A 23,647-nucleotide genomic window follows, 5' to 3' on the forward strand; every position below is an offset into this window, starting at 1 on the left:
AATAAATTCCTGATGGAAAAAATATACTAAAATATTACAAATAAAAAAAACAGAAATTAGAATTTAATTTAGAAGAAAATAGATGGAAAGACCTTTTAAAGTAAGACAGGAAATCCAGATTTTATAAAGGAAAAGAGAGATAGATAGATGTGATACCATAAGATTATTTTTTAAATTTTGTGGCAGAAAATTAGAGAAATAAAATCAAAGAATAAACTATTAATGGGGAAAAATAAAACAACTAATATGACCAAAAATTTATATTTTTCAAAGAGCTTTTACCAATTAATAAGAAAAAAGCAACTACATGGGGGGAAATGGGCCAAGGAAACATATAAGTAATTGACAGATAAGGAAACCTAAAAGAAAAACAAGAATAATATGGACAGTGACTCAACCTCATTAGAAGTCAAGAAAATTAAATTAATGCTTACTCATTAGACTAGCAAAAATTACACTGTGGAAAATTAGAAGAGCAGTGGAGATGTAGAGAAAAATAATATTCTCAAATATCACTAGTTGGAAATGTGATTTACATAATATTTTTAGGAAATAATATGGAAAAACCAATTAAAATTTAAAAATACAGACACCCTGTGAACCAGTGATTCTGAAAATTAGACCATAAAAATAAAGCCACCAATGGGTAGAATATGTGTCTATGAATATTTGTAGTGACAGCCCTTTTTTATATGTTGAAAACTTTTCATGACAGAATGCCTCTTGACAGCAGAATACTTGAATAAATCTTAGCAAATTTATACCTCGTACAAGTATTGGAAAAAACAAGATAGACCTCTCTTTCTCAGCATTTCCAACACACATTTCAAAGTGAGAAAACCAAGATATAGAATAACACACACACACACACACACACACACACACACACACTGCACAGATAGCCTAATCCCACATTTTAAGACAACAAAGGTCCATTCTCCTGTATATCAGTGATGTGCTTGTATAGGGGTGTGTACGCATGAAGACAGGAGTAGAGGAACATGATTCACTGGAACACGTACAGGAACAAGCTGCATTCATTGGTCTCTCTAGAGGGGTTCAGGCAAAGCAAAAAGAAAGAAAGAAGGATAAAAGAAAGACTGAAGCATAATAGAAAATATGCATGGCACAATAACAAAAGAGAATATAGAAAATAAAATTCTATCCATTATAGTAAGGAATCATCAATTCTAGAATAAATTCCTGGACAAGGACCAGACGTGACATGGCCAAATGAAATAATTATTTGATTCCCAGATAGGATTCTGGACAATTTTTGCTTGGATCTTTAAAGAGAGTTTCTGCAAAATAATAATGTTTTAAAAGAAAATAAGGGAGATCTGGCAATACCCCATCTCAACCTTAAAAGTAGCTTTGCTCTTTGATACTGTCTTTCCACTTTTAGGAATTATTTATAGGGAAATAAACAGAGATGTGGACAACAAATCTTGTTTAAAAAAAAATACCTAAGCAATTAAATAAATTCTAATGTTAAATAAATTCTATAAGATACAACATAATTTCAATTTACAAAATACATACCTGTGTGTATGTGTGTGTACATATACGTATGCATGTATATTATGTATATGTGTTGTACATATACATTACACCACATATATATACTACAGTGTAATGTTAATGAAAACCCAACATACAACACAAATGGAAATTGTGTTGTTTCTTGGCTTTTTGTTAACCAAAATATTGTGGGAATTTTTCATTTTAACATATATCTGTTAAATATATATATTTATATTTATATTTATATTTATATTTATATTATTTATATATATAGCAAAAGACTAAACGAAAATATACTAAAATACTATTGGTGATTATCTATGGCTGGTGAGCATGTAGGTGATTTCTATTTACATCCTTATTCTTTTTTCTTTTCAAATCTTGTTAAAATTGATATGCATTCTACAATATGCAAACACAAGAACCATTTCTAAATGGAAGTAGAAGGAAGGTAATGAATTGATTTAAAAATGAAAAATGTACTTCTAGACCATGTAGTGTTCCAAAGCATAATCGTCCCTCAATGCTCTTGCAGCATTAGAAAGTAGTGCCAAGGTGCTCACCAACATTAACCCGTGTCTACAGCATCTAGATAAAAGTTGAAGCATAGAGCACCCTTGATTAACAAACTGCCCCACCCCACCCCAAGTATCATATAAACCCTAAACACTGACAAATCCTCAAGTTTTAAGGATGAATCCCTCAGGTAAGCAACTCTCAGAGAGGCTAGTCAGAAAGCTTTCCTATGAAAATCAGCCAAGCTTTTTCAATGTATATATATATATACACATATATGTGTGTGTGTGTATAATATATATGTATGTGTATGTATATATACATATATATACACATATACATATATTACCTCTACTGAACAACATTCATAATTTATTTCTTCAGATCTCCAGTCAGAGACTTCGATAGTTTGGTCTGAGGTCTCAACATTGGAAACACTTCCTCCATTTTCCCTTTAGGTTCTCCTCGTGGGTAGAAAGGGTTTCTGCTGAAGCACAAGGCAAGGGCACTGGTGTAGAAGACAAACAAGCCTGCAGTGAAGGGAGCTGGTGAAGTCTCATGGCACAGCAGGAACAACCCATAAGCTTTGTACTTGTCCCAGAAAATCTTCCCTGAGAGGACTCGACAGGACAGCAAGATAAACATCAACCCTCTGAGGCATGTTTGTCCCCTTCCACCCATCCCTGGGAAGGACTCTTGCTTGCTAGTTGACCCAACCAGGATTCCCACTACATCTTATTCCCATGGCCCAGTGGGACTGAAGAAAGATCAACAGAAACATGGGTGGATTTATTTATTTTTTTTTAACACACTGGCCAATTTCCCGTTGCCAAAGTAATTGGAAGAAATGTGCTCTGAGTGCTTCAGCTGAGTAAAAATCACAAAACTATTTTGAAAATTTTTTCAATACTCAACTAGTAATAAAATATTAGTTACAGTCTCATGGGTAATAACATATTAGTACTTATACAGGTGCCAAAACAACGGCTGAATGTTGTAACAGGAAGAAAATGTAGACAGGGATACGTGCATACATGTCCTCAGCTGATTCTGGCTTCTGGTGTCTGGCTCCCTTTGACATCATGGAACCCAAACTTCCAGATGACTAATATTTTCACTTCTTATGAGAATCTAGTGTTGTTGTATACATATACCTTCAGACTAGATAGAAAATTCTCATCCATCTTATTTGCTACTATGTGTCAGGTCAACAATATGAGTAGAAAATTACTATAATTAGCAGTGTGGTATTGTCATGTGGAAAGGCCAAAATAAATTGAATGAACAAAACTGAATCTTTTAGACTCAACCAACTATAAACAAAGTGTGTATCAGGGCTGCTGTTAGCACATATCCAGATAGATAAATTAATAAAAGAAGTCCCTTCTCTTGGTATAGAAGAAGTTCCCTCCTGGCATAAAGGCAGAAATTATAATAAACAATCCTGGAATATATTTACTGGGTTGCAATTTACTTACTGACAAGATTAAAGCCACAAGATAGAGTCAAAACTGGGAGAAATCACAGCAAATAGGTACCAGTAAGAATGGAAATACAGCAGAGAATAATTTGACCCAAATGGAGAGTAAAGAGAACATAATGGGAGCTTATTTGTTCATGGAAATGAACACATATTGTTATATTGTATTCGGTTCTTGGTTTTTCATGTGTGATTTACCAATTTTGTGGATTATCCTTCCCTCTGCCAATCTTTATGAGTCATCTCTTGCCACCTTTAGTTCATATGTGTCCAGGGACTCCAAAATAATGCTTACCATTAATCTATGTCAAATGTAATTAGCAAAACAAACCTGAAGGTATAGCTACGGTTTACTGGTCATCACACCAGAATTATTACCCCTTCACCTCTCTAGCTTGGGATCAAATCTGGTGACATAGTTTCACTAGTGGGAGAGAAGTCAGAATGGGAATTGAACTTGATAAATGACGATACTGGTCAGTTAACCTTGGCCTGTTGTCTTTTTGCTAAGCAAAATTGATCTAGATGTAATCAGTCTACTCTATTAAGGGTCATTTACAATCAGAAAAATGTACTCATATGATGAAGAAAAATAGAAAAGGCACTGTCCACATGTTGTAAATTCTTACTTAGCCTCAGAGTTCTTGTCTTGAGTGGATGAGTTCTAAACAGTAAAAAGGAAATCAGTTCTAAAAGGATGAGTTCTAAACAATAAAAAGAAAAGAAAATGTGGATAGAAATATTTTACAGTGGCTACGGAGTTCCTCGTTTCAGTGGCTTATAAGCTTCTCAAGGGAAGAGACTTTTTCTCTTTATATTGCTTCTGCATTTCCTTCAGCATCTAAGCCCATTGCCTGCAAACATAACACGCAAACCCATATATACAGTAGCTAAGATCTTAGGAAACTGTTCTAAGTTCAAAGCTTGTTATCTCATTTATGAATTGGATGGTCTTCAGCAAATGACTTGATTTCTCTAAACCTTGGTTTGCTTCCCTAGAAAGTGGGTATAATGATACCCACACCTACTGAGGCTGTAATGACTAAATAAGCTATCCTCTGCATGGCGCAAAGCACCACGGCCAGCAGAAAATGCGATCGATAAATGTAGAAGTCATATTACTGCCATTACATTAATTACTTGACTGAATTGACTCCAGGGACTAGCAAAGTAGATCATAAAAGAAACAGGGCTTTAAAGAATTAACTTTTCTACCTTGAGAGTTGGATCTTAAAAAAAAAAGAAAGAATGGTTAAGGAACAACCCAACATGTGGATACTATACTAACCTACTAACATGTATTTTATGTATTTTTGTTCTTTAGCCCTTAGATTCTTCTTACATAAAACCAACATTTAATATTAATAGAGCCAAATATCTTTGGGAGTGGACAAACACTGCTATTATGTGCTGTTAATAAATGGAAAGGCCATAAAAATGGAGGAATAGGGTGCTGGTGTTATAACCTAAGTGACACCGTTACTGCGATAGATGCACAAAGAGTTCCATGGCATCTAAAATCCCTAAGGTTTTGTTGTAGACTTCCTTCAAAGTCCCAGCAACAGCACATTCTTAGGCCTTTCTGAAATAATCAACTTCAGGTATAAGACCACTAGGGGACTGACAAGTACATAGAAACACAAAAAGTAAGAAAGGGAGGAACATATGGGAAAACTCCAAGTGATTTGCGTTCATTTTACTTTCTTCAGTCCCAGTTGGGTAGAAGACTCATTTATTTATTAAATACCTTTTCCTTCCTTTCTCTTTCTTCATTGTCTTTCTCCTTACTCTGCAAACTAACTGTCTGCATTGAGCTGGCAAATAGCCATGGGCACTGTCTGTCTCCTTGGAAGTGAAGGGGTTACATCAGTTCACCCCGTTCACAGTTCTGTGATTCCCGTGAGAGTTCATTCATTCCTAGCTGCTCAGACTCTTAACAGAAGGATTAGAATGATAGCTGTTTAAGATTCCAGCGCCAGAGTTTTTGCAGATGTTTCTAAACAGCATACAGTCAGCCATGCCCTTGCAGAAGGGGCTCTGTGGTCCAAGGGTCCAAGTGCCCAGGAACAGCTGTGGACTTCTACCTCCAGAAGACCAGCCCCACCAGTCCCACTGCACTTTTGAGGATAGTGGCAGAGTCTGTAACTGGTGACGTTATTTAATATTTTGGTAGTCACTAAGTAAGGTCTTTGCCTAGAAACCTTCATTTCCTATACAGCATGGTAGACAAGGCCCAACTAAAATTGTCCTGAAATATTTCACTGAAACAGGCCAGCTCTACCCCTGAGGAAGTTACCACGCTGAGTAGTACACGAGGTCTGACAATAAGATTCGCGAACTTGTTACAACGATATTGCTAAACTTTTGTGATATCAGAGGGATTATTCATTATGAATTTGTATCAACTAGACAAGCAGTAAACCAAGTTTACTATTTGGAAGTGCTGAAAAGACTACATGAAAAAGTTAGAGGGAAAAATGACCTGAACTTTTTGCCAACAATTCATGGCTCTTGCATCACAACAATGCACCAGCTCACACGGCACTGTCTGTGAGGGAGATTTTAGCCAGGAAACAAATAACTGTATTGGAACATCCTCCCTACTCACCTGTTCTTGTCCCCATAGACTTCTTTCTTTACCTGAAGATAAAGGAAATATTGAAAGGAAAACATTTTGATGATATTCAGGACATCAAGGGTAATACGACGATAGCTCTGATGGCCATTCCAGAAAAAGAGTTCCAAAATCGCTTTGAAGGGTGGACTAGGTGCTGGCGTCAGTGCATAGCTTCCCAAGGGGAGTACTTCGAAGGTGACCGTAGTGATATTCAGCAATGAGGTATGTGGCACTTTTTCTAGGATGAGTTCACGAACTTAATTGTCAGACATCGTATGCCAGTTTGGTCCTCAGTGAAATCAGGCTTAGTCCACTGGCATCTCTAGCTGGTGGGCAGACAGACCTGTATCTCACACACCAGCCTTCCCTTGCAATTTGGGCAGGTTACATAAAAATAAACCTATGGTTTTACTCAGTTTACTCAGATTTACTGTGCTTTTGAACATTTTGATGGGTAGCTTGGTATTTACAAATCAGAAGTGCTTTTAATCTTTTATATCACATGCCTGGTACTGGATTTGCAAACTGCTAAATAAATGCACAGCCTCTCAAGTTGGCTTCTAGGTGATGGTGACATCTTATACTTTCCTTGTAATATATGCATGGCTTCTTAAGAGGTTTGCTAACTAGTTTAGAAATCTTCTATGGAGGAAATGAGAAACGGACTTGAAGGTCCATAAGTTATTTTCTCTTTTAAATTTTAAATAAAAAATGATGGATTACTTGGTGATCACAAATACAAGTGAAATGGCTACCTGTCCACCTAATAGGCTGTTTTTTTCTTATGAAACTTCCACTTGTCACTTTGAATAATTGCATTCAATAGAAATGCTCCTCAAAGATTGTGAGTGTAAGAATCGCATCTCTGTTTCAAGGTAGGTAACTAAATATACAACGTCTATATTCTGAAGGTTCAATTTTGGGGTTCAACTAAACACACACTCACATTGGTTTCTTATTAGCACCATACAACTGGCAAGAAAAGAAGGAGGTTTTTGAAATTCAAATCAGGAAATATTTTCACTTGCTAGCAGCTATACTATAACTCTCAGGAGGGAATGAATGACATAAAAGAGATTTTCAAAGAAAAAAAAAAGTTTGGGTTTTTTGTATGTAGAGTGTTCTGTTAAGTATTGTAGATAAATTCATTAACCTCCCTGATAACATGTAAGATGACTTCGACCACACAACACATGGAGGGGACTATGAGAATGGTGGTAGCTTGTAGACTGTATCCTTCACTTCAACTCAACTCATGGTGTGTTCATCAGGTACTACTAGGTGTACTGCTAAGCCCCTGGCAATACAGGCTTGCCAATCACAGAAATTAAATGAAAAATTATCCTCCACGTCAAATGGCCAAATTAGATCTTATGTATTCATAGCAGCATTCAGGAGAGAAAAAGAGGAAACTAATATGTTCATACATACGTCAGTGGTGATTCCAAGTTCAGATTACTATCTACATCCTTTCTCAAAAAGAGCTGTGCTAAGATTTGATACGACAATCCTGCACAAAATGCAGAAGTTTTTGTGCTTAAGTCTTTCTAGTTTTCATCTTCATTTTGTTTTTAGGAGGGAGCAAAATAATGTTCGGAGTAGTTTCTAAGATTTCCTTAATTAAAGCTGATTTGATTCCTCACTTAAATAAAACAAGATAGTTAAAGATCAAAGTGGTCTCCCTTAGCAATAGGCACTGAAGAATCCATTTCACTTGTCTGTTCAGCTCAAATTCCTCGATGGTATTATTTTACAAAGATAAGTAGGACATAAGCTATTTACCATTCATTGACACCATTAGCAAGCATTTCTGCAGAATGCATGGGCCACCATCCACTGTATCAATTCAGGTCCACAGGATGACTTCCATTCCTGTAGATCAGTTTTGCCATTAGAGCAAGAAGTCCTGGCCCACCATGTCTCCAAACACGTGCTCAACAGCAGAGGTGCACCAGCTCGGCTGTGCAGTAGAGGCCTACTATGGAACTTCAGACATTGCTATACGCTGGGAAAAGCAGTCAGTTCACGGAGCAGCTGAGGAACTTGGCAATGCCACTTAATACACTCCTTTACCCTATTACTTTTGAGACAACTTTCTAAATCCTTACTTGCATGTATAATTCTTCTTAAATTTTCAGTTCACCATAAGACATTCCAATAGACTCCCTTGGAGTGTTTCAAAAATACTCCATGGGCAATTGTCACTGTGGTTTTTAAACATCAGCCTGAGATATTGTAAAAGGTCCTGGATTATTTTCTTTTGTTTGTAAAATGCTATCTTACGGCTTCAGATATACAAGATGATACAATGATAGAGTGAAAAAATACTTGTTGAACTTGTTAACTTTGCTTTTCCATCTGATATAGTAGTATGACTGTTTTTTCTTAATTCCAAGCAGCAGTGAACCTAATTTAGGAACTTTTTCTCAATTAAATAAAAACAACAAATGGAAAGTTTAACATTGAATTACAGAGTCTTCAGAATTAGCAGGTACAGAATGACAGATTTATAGGGGCCAATGGACTGATACTTGTATTTCAGGTCTAGGAAACATCTGCTCAGAGAAAGTAGTTTATGGTTTCCATATCAAACAGAAGAAGAAAAAATACCACATAAATTGTGACTTTGGTAGTTTTTTTTTTTTTTTAATCAAAATGTAATACAAATCCTATTCTAGTGAGCTTGTATACTTCATGGATCATATTCTACTAAAATCAAGGTAATACGGAAATTGCCACATGAGGAAATGATAAAGGGAAAAAAGAATCAGAGCTTTCAATGGAAAATTCATAAGCATATGCTGTGGAGCATAACAAGGCTGATAAAATAAAACATTCAATTAATCTATGAAAGAAAATTTTTTTCTCTGTGTGAGTCTACAGATTATATGGGCTTCTTCAATCACTGATCTAAAACAGTGAAATCCAATCCCTGCAAAACTTAGAAGCAGACATGTCACAGATAGTAATACAGATATGGAGAAATTTTGCACAAACATGCAACAACCTTGGTAATGAACTCATCTTTTTTACCTCAGTCTTTTAGGCTCATTCTGAATAATCATGTGAAGCAAGGAATTGGCTGTTATCCAGTTAATTTAGACTATGGACACTGACCAAATTGTTTGACATCTTACCCTCATCCCTTCTATTTTCAGTCCACATTTTCCCTCCATGGTGACTTTCTGGTTATGTATTATCTGGTTTTGGCTGTCTCTACTACCCACTTCAGATAATTTCTCAACTCTCCACTTGGCTTCTTGCTGGATAGGCTTGACCTAAGAAAATGGATGAAGAAAGAGCCAACATTTTCCTTTGATCTCTTGGAACTCAGAATTCCATTATATAATCTACCATAAATCCTAGCAGTAGAGATTGACATCACCTTCCAAAGTTGCCATACTATGAAACTCCTGGGTGATTCATTGTGGATTCTGACATTTCTTCATTAACATGAACTCAATACTTCAGTTTGTCTGTGATAAGACTTTTTTTTTTCAGTTGCCTTCTTGATATTTTTAAGGGTTGCCTTGATTGATTTTTTTTCTTCTGCAATCTAAGCTTCACATGCCAAATGTTCTAACTGGCTAACTGCCTCTAAGGTTTAAGCTCACAGATGTTTCCTTGTGGCCACAGCAAACACTACTCCTCTAAGAATAAGTCTGATAAATAAAATTGGCAATAAATTTAGAACTAAAGAGCTGGATAAGAAAATCAAGTGCTGCCTCTGTTAGCTACACTTTTGTAAATCTACAAACTTGTCTAATGTACTCAATTCTCAAATATCGGTGGTAGTGGATTCTAGGAATTGCATCAACAAATTAAAGCCTCAAACAATCCAAAACCTCTTTCTGTTTAACAGTATAAATCCCTTTCCCTACTGAACATATTACCATGGCTGCTAACAAGTAGAAAATTGGCACATGTAAATTTTGCTTGTATTCCAAGTGCAGAGGGAGGAATCAAATGGATAGAATCCAGATGGTGAGAAGGAAGTAAAGCAAGGGCCATGCATAGTCTAAATATGAATAATCTGTGAACTGCTCTGAATGACTGTTACTCAGCTACATTAATATTGCTTATGCAATGCGAATGCCGTAGTAAGCAGGAGACATTTGCTTTCTACTTTTTCCTTTCCTAGAAAACACTCTTCTATGAAACTTTTCCTTCACAAATTAGATTTGAAGTACCTTGATTTGTGAAGCCTAGATGACCTGGAGGAATAGACCAGCAAACCAACATGAGCAACGTTCCTCATGCTGAATATTATGATGTCACCCTCTCTGTGTACTTCTGTGTTTAAAATACAAAGCCCAGGCATTGTCCACCATGAAACATTCTCAGGAGTATAGCATCATCATTTGAGATTTATTGTAACTGAAATTAAATTACTTAGTGTGCTTGGCCTTTCCCCCAAACCCCACCCCCAATAAGTCTTTGCTTATTCTTTTCTTTCTTTCTTTTTTTTTTTCAATTGGCAACCTTTGATTTCTCCTTAGAAGAGAAGGAAAACATTAGGAAAAGAGAAAGCACAATTTGACTTCTTCCCTCTATCTTCAAGTCACTGGATTCAGTGCCCCCATTCCCATAAGCATAAAGCACTTTAGGCAGCTGCAAGAGATATCAGTGTCTTCTTTTGCCAACTAGAGTCATAAATCAATAGAAAGATGCCATGTCTGTCTTTCATTCCCAGCATAGATACCTGTGGGTTTGATTGTGCTTATATCAGTATCTCAACTCACTCTTCTTCTCAATGGAGATTGCTAAAAGCAAGACCTATAGAATCATATAATGGTATGGCCAAAGGGACCATAGAGCCCCTGAGTCCAAAGCTTTCATTCAGTTGGTGAAGAAAATGGGGCTTCAGATTTGTTTGAGGAAAGCCACAGGCGTAACACTTCTTGATTTCAAAATATATCATGAAGCTACAGTAATCAAAACAGTATGGTACTGGCATAAAGACAGATATGCAGGGCGGTGATAGAACATAGAGTCCTAAATAAATCCACACATATATAGTCAATTGATCTTCAACAAAGTTCCCAAGAAAACATAATGTGTAACGTATGGTATTTTCCACCAATAATGTTGGAAAACCTGGATAGCCACATATAAAAGAATGATGTTAGACATAACCTATCTTACACAGTACTCAAAAATAAGTGCTAAATGGATGAGAGACTTAAGTGTAAGGCCTGAAACTGTAAACTCCTAGAAGAAAAGCTTCATGACATTAGGTTTGGCAATAATTTCATGGATATGACAGCAAAAGCGCAGGCTACTAAAACAAAATAAGTAAGTGGAACTACATGTACAGTCTGTACAACAAAGGAAAGAATTAGCAGAGTGAAAAGACAACCTACACAATAACAGAAAATACTTGCAAACCCTATATCTGATAAGGGGATTATCTCCAAAATACATAAGAAATTCATACAACTCAATAACAGAAAGACTGATAATGCAATTTAAACATGGTCTAAAGACTTGAATAGACATTTCTCCACAGAAGACATACAAAGAACCAACAGGTATATGAAAAAATGCTCATCATAACTAATCATCAGAGAAATGCAAAATAAGACTACAATGAGATATCACCCACACTTGTCTGGATGGCTATTATCAAAAACACAAAAGACAAGTGTTGGTGAGGGTGTGGAGAAACTGGAACCCTTGCACACTCTTCATGGGAATGCAAAATGGTGTAGCTGATATGGAAAAGAGTATAAAGTTTCTTCAAAAAATTAAAAAGAAAACTACCAGATAATACAGCTATCCCACTTCTCGGCATACATCCAAAAGAATTGAAATCAAGATCTGGAAGAGATATTAGCACTCCCATGTTTATTGCAGCACTATTCAAAATAGTTTGTTTTATGTGAAAACAACCTGTGTTCATCAAGAGATGAATGGATAAAGAAAATGTGGTAAATACATACAATGGAATAGTATGGAGCCTTAAAAAGAAGCCAATTCTGCAATACGTGACCACATGGATGGACCATGGAGGACATTATACTAAATGAAATAAGCCAGTCACAGAAACACAAGTGCTGCATGATTCCACTTAAATGAGGTATCAAAAATAATCAAATTAATAAAATCAAAGACTGGCATGGGTGGTTACCAGGGTCTGGGGAGGTGAAAAAATGGAAGTTATTAATCAATAGACAAAAAGTTTCAACGAAGTAAGATGAAGAAGCTCTACTTATCTAGAGATCGACTGTAGAACACTGTACACATAGTCAACAATAATGTATTAGACATTTAAATTTGTTAAAACGATAGATCTCATGTTAAGTGTTCTTACCACAATATTTTTTTTAAAAAGACTTGTTCAGTATCCAAACAAAGTATCTATTTAATAAATATAAACTAATTATTTTAGTCTAACAGCAATATGCACTATTTTCTTCTGAATCTATATCTTGTCCAAATTAAATAATTTTACTACAAAAATTTTCCAAGTAAATAGCATTTTACACGTAGATGACGTGTGTTACTTCTCACATCAGTTAGTCTTCATTGTACCACTAGCAGAATCTTTGATGGGAGTTTTGGTAGTTATAACGCCCACTTTACAGATGGGAAAACAGCGTACTGAGGTGTTGTTTATTAAGTTGTTTATTAAGTTTACTCAGCACATCAGTGGCAAAGTAATATCGTTTTGACTCCCAACCTACTTCTTTCTCTACTAATCATTTTTGAACAAAATTTTCCTTACAACCCTAAACAATCATGATTAAGAAAAGCAAATCCTAAATGATTTATTAGATTGTATTACAACTCACTTGAACTATTCCAACCACCTCCAAATTGATATACTCACTCTTCATCTGAACACTTCAATCTACACAGTATTTTCCTAAGGTTAAGTTTTTATTTCATTCCAACCCTACTCTAAAATCTTTAATGCCTACACTAGCAAGTCGAAAAAGATAACATTTAAGTCTCCGTTCTTGAATTATCTCATACCACCTCATACCTCCTCTTCTCACCTATGCTCCTGTCAGGCTGGCTAATGATTCCCCAAAACCTTCTCCCCATGCCTTTGTTTATGCTCTTCCCTTTCCTTATATCTTCCTGTGTAAACATTACCCATCTTGAAGGTCATGGGCAAATGTCACTTCCTATGTGAAACCATCCCTAACCATCTCCATCATCTCTGTGAACCCCTCTCTACCCTAACCCCTCCAACATTCCCCCTTAATTAGAACCAATTCCCCCTCTTTATGCTTTGACACCATGATACTTATCACTCTCCCAGGACTCATCACATCCTACTCTATCATCACATCACATTATGTGATATTATGGTCTACAGCACATATTATCATCACTCTGTAATCATCTTAGGTCATATTATGTGCCTTACTGACCATAACTGATAGTGAACATCTTAGGATCAAGGAACAAGTCAGGCTCTATCAACCATCACAATTATGTCCCAAATCCCCAGTGTATCCAGTCACAGATACCACCTCCCAAGGTACTGGAGTACTAGCCTGAACAAACCCCATCTCTGCGCTTAAGGCCCTTTCAGTCTGGCAGGCGGCAGAGACTCTGGGACAGACCTTAATAAACCACAGCAGGGCCCTTGTAATATTACTCATTCCTTAAATAAAATCGGGAAAAGAATTTAACAGTGTGTGTCAAGTTGAACTATACTGGATTCTGAGTAACCCTAATCTCTAAACATCCTTTAGTAAAACCCAATGCAAGTAAGATTTTCAAAATTCCACATAAAAAAGAAATTTATATCTTTGCCACATAGTTTTAAAGTGAACTATACTAAAATGGGTTACTATCTATGGTGTGATGGTCGTTATTAAATACCTTTCTGAAGCTGGTTTTAAGAAAATTAACCCTGACAAATGATTGGCTATAGTAAATAGAAATGAGAGTACAAAAGACAAATGTTTTCTATGAGATGAACTCAAAATTTCTTGTGGGTTTCTTAGTGTGTAGAAATTCAGAAAGGCAGTACCTCAACGAGGCCATGGCTATGAACAGCAGAGGGAGGAAGGGTCACAGAATTGCAGATTACCCATGTGCAAAAGGGCTCTGAGAGTGTCTTCAGAACCAACCTAGGGGAAGAGGTATATGTTTGGAGAGCTCAGCTGGCCATTTCATAAGAGAACAGTTAGATGGGAACACAAGGGGAAAAAATACCAAACTCCCAATGGCAATCTACTACTCCACCAAAAGGCAGGAACCTAGAACAGGAAGCATGGTTACATAGACTAAGCAAATCTTAACACTTTTTCAACTTCCTCAGGATTGTTATTTTGTTGTGGCCCATCTCGTTCCCTTTGTGACTGGCAGTGCCCACCAGCCCATTGCCTGCATGTTGTCTTCAAGGCTGCAAGAAAGGGGAGCTGGAAGACCGTGCCCCACTTGTATCCATTCTTAGAAGGAAACCCCAAAGAATCGAGAGTTGGAAATTCAAACAGGAGAGTGAAGGCAGATTAAGCTCCTGACGGCTGGGATTAGGAAAACAAAGTTCCAGGTGGGCAGCCGGGAAGAATCCTGTGGGGGTCCTTTTATAACAGAAAGGCTAGGGCAGCTCCTAGCCACTTGTCTTCTCAAAGAAGTCAAAGAGCCTCCTGAAGAAGGCAGGGAGACCCAGGGAGAGGATTACTCAGAGTGGTGACAGGCCAGCTCTCCATCTCCCGTCATCCAGGAAAACCCAGCCCGTCGGGTCTGCCATACTCACATTCCAGCTCGGCCACACGCCTGACAGGCCTCACCTTCCCTCCATACCTCCACCACTGCACATACCCTCAGTCCTTTAAAACATAAAACAACCCACCTCTCATACCCATTTCGTAGCACCATACCAGGGCTACTCTCACTTACTGGTGACAAGACTTTACATGTAATTAAGTAATAATTTAGACCTTCCATATTAAAATTTGTATTTTATAAAACCGAACTTTTTACAAAGCTCTTTTACATACATTACTTAATTTCATCTTCATCAATAGCCATCAACCTTCTGTAAGTCAGATATCATTATTCCCTTTTACAGGTGAAGATACTGAGGTTTAGAGAGGTTATATTATCTCTTATTGGCCTTATCTGCTCAGCTTGCTTCTCTAAGGCAAGGATCATATTGATCAAAAACTTTAGAAATTAGTATTGTATCAACAGCTGAGGGCACGAGCTTTGGAAATTGCTAAGCTTATACTTGAGTCTTAGGAATGCCACTTAGAAAGTGGTCTAACATTGAACATATTACCTAATGTTTCCAAGTCTTAGTTTCCTCACTTGTAAAACTAGAATGATGATATTGTTTACCAGCTGAGATTACTAAAAGGATTTAATGTGATAATGTCTATAAAAAATGTCTATTGCACTAAGTCAGAGCTCCCTAAATGTTAGGTACTGATATAATTTTATTACTACCACCTCATGAGCACTAAATACTCATTACAGACTGGATGAGGGAGAGAGGTCTTTAGCTTCATGTTGAATTAAAAGTTAGCATACAACCCTATACTTGTATGTGCATAAATTCATACCTTGCCCAACAACCAAACAAAACATTTCTTTTGATGTAAAACAAACAAACAAACGTGAAGCATTTGTAATACGTTTTTGACATACTGGTCACAGCAAGAATCTGCCATTTTCTTTGCTACTGTTCTCATCACAAAGGAATATCACTACTCTTATAGCCACAGAGGAGATGACTAATGGAGGAAAGGACGTTGGAGACTTCGGCACTTTCTCTTCCAACACTTTATGCTCATTTACAAAAGCAGCAATGTGTCAGCATGTTCAGCTGGATGGATTTATTGCCTTTTCTAATTCAGGTCAAGTTCCCAGCTATGGTCAGATGGACATAAACTCCTAGCAGCTACGGTGCTGGCCATAGTTCTGGTCATTTATTCAGCCAGCATCTATTACCAGGCACAGAGCTATAATTGGAAGAAACATGAATTTGTCATATTGAGTTCCTAACACTTGAAGACTGCAAGTAGTTTAATGAATGGTTTAATCTTATTTATTCCACACAATTAAAACCGGCAGCTATTCATAATTGCCTGCTTTGCTGATGAAACATTTGAAGCCAGAGTTGAAACTGCACAGTTAGAAGGTGGTGGGAGCTTTTACCTAGCCGTCGTCTGTGGATTTGAATTAAGCCACTTAATGTCTGAGACCTCACCAAACAATGACTGCTATGGAAGAGTTGAACAGAAATGTAAACTTTCTAGCAAAATACGTGTAGGAGTGAGTAGATAGTGCAAGCCCTGATAAAGGTGAATGAGCAGGACCACGTCTCAACCAACATCGATGAAATTTGTGCCATGAATACTGTGCTCAAAGCTGGGTCACTGTCATTCTTGTCAGTTTTCTTTGTAGCCAGTCGGTAACCGTGAAGCAAAACTGTTCTCTGTGCAAAGCAAACTGAAGCCCAACCCCTGGGCCCTGAGACCCAGAAGTTGCTTTGACCAATGGGGCTAAATGAATATGGACAAATACTCAGAGAATCCACGGATAATAATATAAATGTGTTCAGCAGGCACCCAGTGTGAACATTTCTATTTTATAGAGTTTTAGAGTGAATATTGGGAGGAAGGTAGAGGGTTCCTAGCTCTAAATCCCAAACTGAATGAAAGATACAGAGTTAATTGAAAGACTGTTTCAATTAACTCTTTAGCTTTGTTCTTGCTGCAAGTTTAAGACACATGAGTTTATCCCTTTCCTTGACTGTCACAAGCAATAAACCAAAACAAATATCTCCAAGGGGCTAGAAAAATATCCTGCTAGTAAATACGACCTTTACATTCATATTCAACATTTTGCTTTTCTTTTCTACATATCACATCTCTGATATGTACATTGCTTTTGTTCATAATTTCTTTGACAATCTAACAACCACTATAGTATTGTGTCTAACCTCTGGAATATTATTCCCACGCCCGCCAAGGCCTGGTGGGCAGTCTTCAGAGGCTATTAACAAAATCGCAACAAACATTTGCATTTAAGAAATAGGAAAGAATTTTATAGAGTAGAAATTGGCTCTGAACCCTAGGTCTCAGAAGTTCCCATCCAATTTCTTTTTTTTTTTTTTCCGGCTCTCTGGGTTTTAAGATAAAATTGAAATATTTCTACTTCATATTCATAAGTTCACTCTCAACATTAACATATATTATATGCTAATATAATATAGATATACACATATATATGTATGTGCATATCTATATGGATACAGACATACACACATTCAAAACGTGATTTTCCTAGCAACCTCGTGCTTGGAGTTGCTCTGCAAGCTTATTAGATCTGGCCTATAAATCAAATAGAAACCTGGCTCCTTTAAACAGGAATCAGTGCCATGACCCCAAGTCTTGATAAAACCCAACCCCTTGGCTTTATGGGCATGTCTGACAGAACAAAAAATGGTTACCCTCTTGACAAAGCATGAAACTTAACAACTTAACACACATTTTCTGAAGCGTGTGGCATCCCTCTAACCAAAATGAAAGTATCCTGCCCTTGCCTTTTGTGACTGCCACATCATGTCTCAAGGATCACACTGCTCTATATGGGGAAGGCACTCACATACACACCATCCTGGCTGCAAAAAGTGACCAATCGTTTTTTCACAGAGGGGCAAACGGAGGCAGCAGGACTGAAAAGAACTTGCCTAAAATCACAGGGCAATTGAGAAACAGGGTGTCTCACTTTTGTATTGCTAGATTGCGTAGCTTTTCAGAAAACTTGACTGCTTTCAGGAAACAAATAAGAGCTTATTCATATGGCTTAGTTCCAACTCACATAAATTATGGCACCAAAGATTAAGAAAACAGGTAGTGTGTTCAGGCTAGCCCGCCATCAGTCCAATTAATAACTTTCAAATTCCGACACATTTCAACAATGCAGTTTCTCACAGCTAGAGCTGGATCCAATAAATACACATTATCTGGGGCGGGCAGACAGCCTTGTCAGTGCTGTGCTAAGGATAGTCATGTTGCCCTCTGAATCAGCTGACTATTATTCCAAAAGTGAATTTCCACTGTACCAAGTTTAGACTTAACATTTTAATGTCGTAGCCATACTTGTCAGCAACTTTGCAAAATATCCCTGGAGCGTTAAGAGAAAAAGGAACATCCTTTCACATGAGAGGGAAACTCTAAAGTTACCTCATGCTTGTAAATAGTAGCACAGATAGCAAAAAGGAAAAATAAATAAATTGAAAGAGAAGAAACAGGAGTACCTACTTGAAGAGAAGAATGTCACTCAAAGACTGTCTTCTTATGCTATAGAATGAGCAAGAGAAAGGACAGTAACCTTTCGAGCCCATTAAGAAGCTTCTGAGCATGGAGCCTGCATTTTCAGTTTTGGTGCAATCGGCTCTGAGGCAGGAGACAGGAGGCTGTTATGACCATGAAATTAGGAAATGCAGTAACTCAAAACTAAAGAACTAGCACCACCATTTGACTAGGAGTGGAAAATCTCCTGAACAAAGTAGAGGAGGGGGTGGCCTTCCTTTCTCCACACCAGGCCTGATTCTAACTTTCTGAGCACTTTGATCAAGGCAGATGTTTAACAAGGGGTAAGGAGTCTGTTTAATCTGCCTGAACTATTTTTCCGTAATCCAGCTGATTTTCTCTTTACTACTAATAAAGCTTGAAGTCTAGACGGGCATGTCGAGTAGGATAAAATAAATAAAGCATTCACTCAGCACATAAATTTTGTTAATCCAAAATTAGTCACAGCTAAGAGCAGGAGGGAGGACGTGTCTTCTGTGAGCATTTTCGTAACATTCTCGTTCAGCCATTGACTCAACAACCTGTATTTCTCGTCACTGATTAATTAGGTTCTTGACTTCAGTAACCTGCAGAGGTTTAGCTTCTCTCTGACGCGTAAGCCATTCCTTCTATCAGACGATATTTCCATAAACTGTCTGGCATTTCCTGCAGCCATTTCAGAGTTTGTGGGTGTTTTATTTTGTTTACCCTGAGATAAACATTCAGAAGTAGAAAACAGGCTAAAAAGTAAAATTGAAATTTCTTAAAATAATATTGAAATATTAATACCTTATAAAGTCTGAAGTGGTTTATGTAGTATGTGTTGTAAAGGATTTTTTTTTAATGTATTAGATTTTTTCTACTCTACAAATCATAGGAAAGGCTAGTTTTCCAGAGGTAAGAATGGTAGAGGAGAAGGTAAAGGGGGACGTTTCTCTGGCTGCTGGGTCCTAGAATCTCCAAGTTCAGGTTTACATCTGTAGGGCAAGAGGTAAATCTCAAAATCGGCTTAGGAAAAAAAAAATCAAACATCTCAAAATCAACACTTTAAAACATTTTGAAATAAAAATATCTTAACTGTCTTCAGTCTTCTCTGTATCAGTGAGTTTACACATAAAATAATTTGAATATATGAATTTGTCTGAGATTAATTTCCACAGGATACATAGAGCAGGACACATTTTAGCTAATAGATAAAGTATTTGATTTTAAATTAAGAAACATGAAATTTCAACAAGATTCACTTACTAAAAGAATAATCACACTCTGGGTGGTGAATACACAATGGGATTTATAGAGGATGTATTACAGAATTGTACACCTGAAATCTATGTAATTTTACTAACAATTGTCACCCCAATAAACTTTAATTTAAAAAAAAATCACGTATACTAATGTATTATGGGGTCTTATTACATTATTATTTTTATTATGATTTCTGACAAAAGATAAATTCTTCAATAAAATGTTTTGAATAGTTTAAATATTTTGAAAGCAAAATATTTTTTTCTAAATTAATTAAATCCTTCAATTTATTTTTTATTTTTTTTTTTTTTTGCCAGAATGGATGAACTGCACTTTTCAAACAGCACTTAGCTACCTGTTAAAATCAGTTGTACACATCAATACAGAGGAGAAAATTACTTAGAGCAACAGTTCTCAAAATAGGACATCCGGTAGATTCTGGACTGAAAGTTATAGATTTTTTTTTTCACTAGAAATAGAACCGTATAATACAAAATTTATATAAAATATAAATTGAATTAATTATCCTTAAAAGATTATTAGTGACATTCATTTGCACTTTAATATGTGCTTTCTGAAGTGGGAGAAAGAAAAAATAATAGCAAATGTCTTCTGGGCACACACTAGAATTCAGATATTATTCTAACCCAATGAAGTAAGTACTATTGTAAACCCATTTTACAAATGACAAAACCATGGGATACCAAGATTAAATACCTACACCTACGTTTCACAGCTGGAGTGAACTAGACTCAGGTGGTCAGCTCAAGCACTCAAGATTTTAACACTGCACTGCAGAATCAGAACCACTAAATGAGAACATACTATGAGGACACACGTGTTTCATATGTCTTCATGGGAAGAAAAAGTGGAAAGGTTATCAGTGAATGGGTAATAACCATTTCTACAGATTGATACCAAAAAGTGTTTATGAATCATCTTATCATTCTAACGAAATCATTAAAAATTAAAGTGTCCCTTGGGCTAACACTGTTTTAAAATATTCTGTGCAGTCTTATAGAAAACAAAATCTCCTCTGAGGTAAAGTTTCTAATTAAATTGCATTCACCATTATAAATAAACTGAATAATGGAAAACAAATAAGAAAAGACAAATTTAAGTAAAGCAATGCAATACTATGTTAGAAATATTTCCAGGTTCCAACCTTTTTTAATACGTCCTCTCATTCTAGAAGTAACCATTAAAAGCCTGGTCTCCACAAACAAAGTAAAGCAGAAAATTGGTGCAATCTCTCTGTGTCACTCAGGCAAAATCTTGCTGTGATCTGGGTGATTCAGGTTAAAATAAAAATCAGGTTTTTGATTTGGAGTGTGTTTTTGTCTGACACTCAGATGAGTTTGGGACTCAATTACATAGTTAATGGCACAAATTCTTCATTTGTCCTTATTAGCAGAGATGTGGAAAATTGGAAATGGAAATTGAGAACTGCGCTAAACACTATCCAGATTCCATCACATTGTAGAAGCAGCTCTGACTTCTAGTTTTTCTCATGATGAGCAATCAAAATTGAAACTCTGCTTGCCTTGAGGTACCAGTCAGTACCTGAGCACCCACTCACTCATCTTTCTAAGAGAAATTGTCCTGCCCTAGGCTTCTGTTGCCTAGACAACCAAGTCACATCCATGTGACCCTCAGCCCTCTTCAGATCACAGCTAATTGGGCCAGAGACAAACATCTGACCAAGATAGGCCAGTGACCAAGGACATAACCTAATGGGAAAAGATGAATTTGACCAATCACATTCAGATTCACAGGAGTATGAATTTTGGAAACCTAGACTGAGCTAGTGAAACACACAGGGAGGAAGGAAGTCTTGGGGTAGAGTGCAGGCCATAGTAAGCAACTGCCCTTAGCAACTGAAGTTACACAGGGACAGAGAAACCCAACGAGCCAAGACGAATAAATATGGGGCCCTGGGTCCATGAGCACGTGGCATGGTCTGGATACAGTTGCACTGGTCACTGGCAGGGTTGTGGACGTCACACAGATTCTTCTAGAACCTTTAGTACTAGGTATTTAAGGGAGTCTCTGGCCCTTGCCATCAAGAGTATAACTAAAACACTCATCCCAGATCACATGTGTTAGTTTTTGTAGCAAAAAGCACAAAATCCAGCAGTTCTGCTTTAAGTGTACAAGACCAAGGTATTTGAAAATATCCTTAATATGACCAATACCTGAAGACTGGACTGTCATTTACTTAATGTTGAATCTATCTGGTTGAAGCTTATAGGGATAAAAGTAGTCTTTCTGATAGAGAGAGAGAGAGAGAGAGAGAGAGAGAGAGAGAGAGAGAGAGAGAGAGAGAGAGAGAGAAACAAACAAAGAAACAAAGGAAGAAACAAAGAAAACAAAAAAAGAAAAAGGACTATCTCCTTTGATAGAACAAGGTCAGGCAGAAAATTCTTTTGCAAAAAGATCAATAAATTCAGTTAAACCTTACACTTCATTTACAGAAAGGCCTTTAAAATCTGCCTTCGTAAATTGTACGCCTCTTCTGGTTATAGAAAAAGATGTCTATCAAGTCATGAACATCCATGTGAGGATACAGTTATTGAAAAAATTGTTAGGAAAATAAATGGGCTTTCATATTTATAGAGGTGACAAAGGAAATAACGTGAAGAACACAATGATCTAAAATGAAAAAGCTATTTACTCTGCTGAGCAAAGAACATAGCCCTCTGACCCTTTCTACTCCCCTGAGACCCTGCCCCTCTGTCCACCCCAAACCCCTGTCGCTCATCACCACTCCTACCCCATCAGCCTTGCTCTGCGGATACCCAAATGCACATACTTCTCGGTGGGAAGCAGGGTCTCAACTAGAATTCAAAGAGGGGTGGTCCTTCCAGTAGTTGATTTTCATGGATGACTAAGGTGTACTTCTAAGGGGAACTTTACAAATCTCATCCAAGGCCAAGGAGCCAGTGCCAGAGAAAAACGATTTTTAAATACACCACAGAATTTATCCTGAGTCCTTCAACTGCCCACCTTGCACAAACACTGGAATCATAATGAAAGGAGAAGTTGCTATAAAAGGCAGAGGAAAAAAAAAGTCTCTGTAAGACACTGAAAACAAAGGGAAGCTATGACTCCTAAACCCGATAATAAGTAGGAGTGAAGCGTACTCCCCACTTGATGACACGTCCACCTTAACCTGCCCGCGTTGGCGCCTCTGATTGACACCAGTAGCAACAGCCTTGGATGACATTGGTGGCTTCAGCGGGCCCTGCAGTGATGCTCAGCACCTGTGACAATTTCTGCAGCATCTGCTTATTCACCTGGCACCACCGGAAGAAAAATTTGAACGGACTGCAGGTTGTAAAACAGGTGATGGAGAGCAGGGTGAGAAAAATATTATTTTGTTATTGCTTTTTTTTTTAACTAAAGTTTATTGGGTTGATCATTGTTAGCAAAGTTACATAGATTTCAGGTGTACCATTCTGTAATACGTCATCTACATATCACATTGTGTGTTCACCACCCAGAGTCAGTTCTCCTTCCATCATCATATATTTGTTCCCTTTTACCCTCATCTACCACTCCCCTCCCTTGTTATTGCTATTTTTATCCTATTTTTTCCTGGGCTGGTATATTCTAGGGAACTATGGATTAGAGGAACTTCAGACTCTGCCCCCAAAATATCACCAGCCTCCATCCTTTCTATTTCCTTCTCTGTATCACTACTCGAGCCTTCCTCAGCTCTCAGCTAGGTTGTTGCACTAATGACCTGACCGGACTGACTGCCTCTAGCCTCTATTTCTAATCCATCGAACACATCTTCACCAGATTACTTTCCTGACTAATAACTGTCATGTGGCTAAAAGGGCAAATTAATTACAAACCACTCCATCTCCCACATAACCTGATCCCAGCCCACTTCTCCAGCCTCGAGCTCTGATCAAGCCGTCTCTTTCCCTCCTCCAATACCCTAGGCTTAGATCTCAGCCCCTTTCTCATCTCAGTCAGTTATGATGCTGCCACTTC

General features: G+C 37.3%; 1 protein-coding gene across 1 annotated transcript in view; it reads right to left on the minus strand.

The window, feature by feature from the left end:
- ESR1 (estrogen receptor 1) overlaps window positions 1–18,487 on the minus strand; it is a 354,777-nt gene extending 336,290 nt beyond the window's left edge. The window contains exon 1 of the mRNA XM_019735446.3: window positions 18,371–18,487. The gene's annotated coding sequence lies outside the window, so the exon portion shown is untranslated. The remainder of the gene's footprint in view (window positions 1–18,370) is intronic.
- Window positions 18,488–23,647: the final 5,160 nt, after the last annotated feature.

Source organism: Rhinolophus sinicus, chromosome 2, assembly GCF_057876585.1.
Source record: "Rhinolophus sinicus isolate RSI-liver-muscle chromosome 2, RSI-T2T, whole genome shotgun sequence".
Lineage (NCBI taxonomy): Eukaryota > Metazoa > Chordata > Mammalia > Chiroptera > Rhinolophidae > Rhinolophus > Rhinolophus sinicus.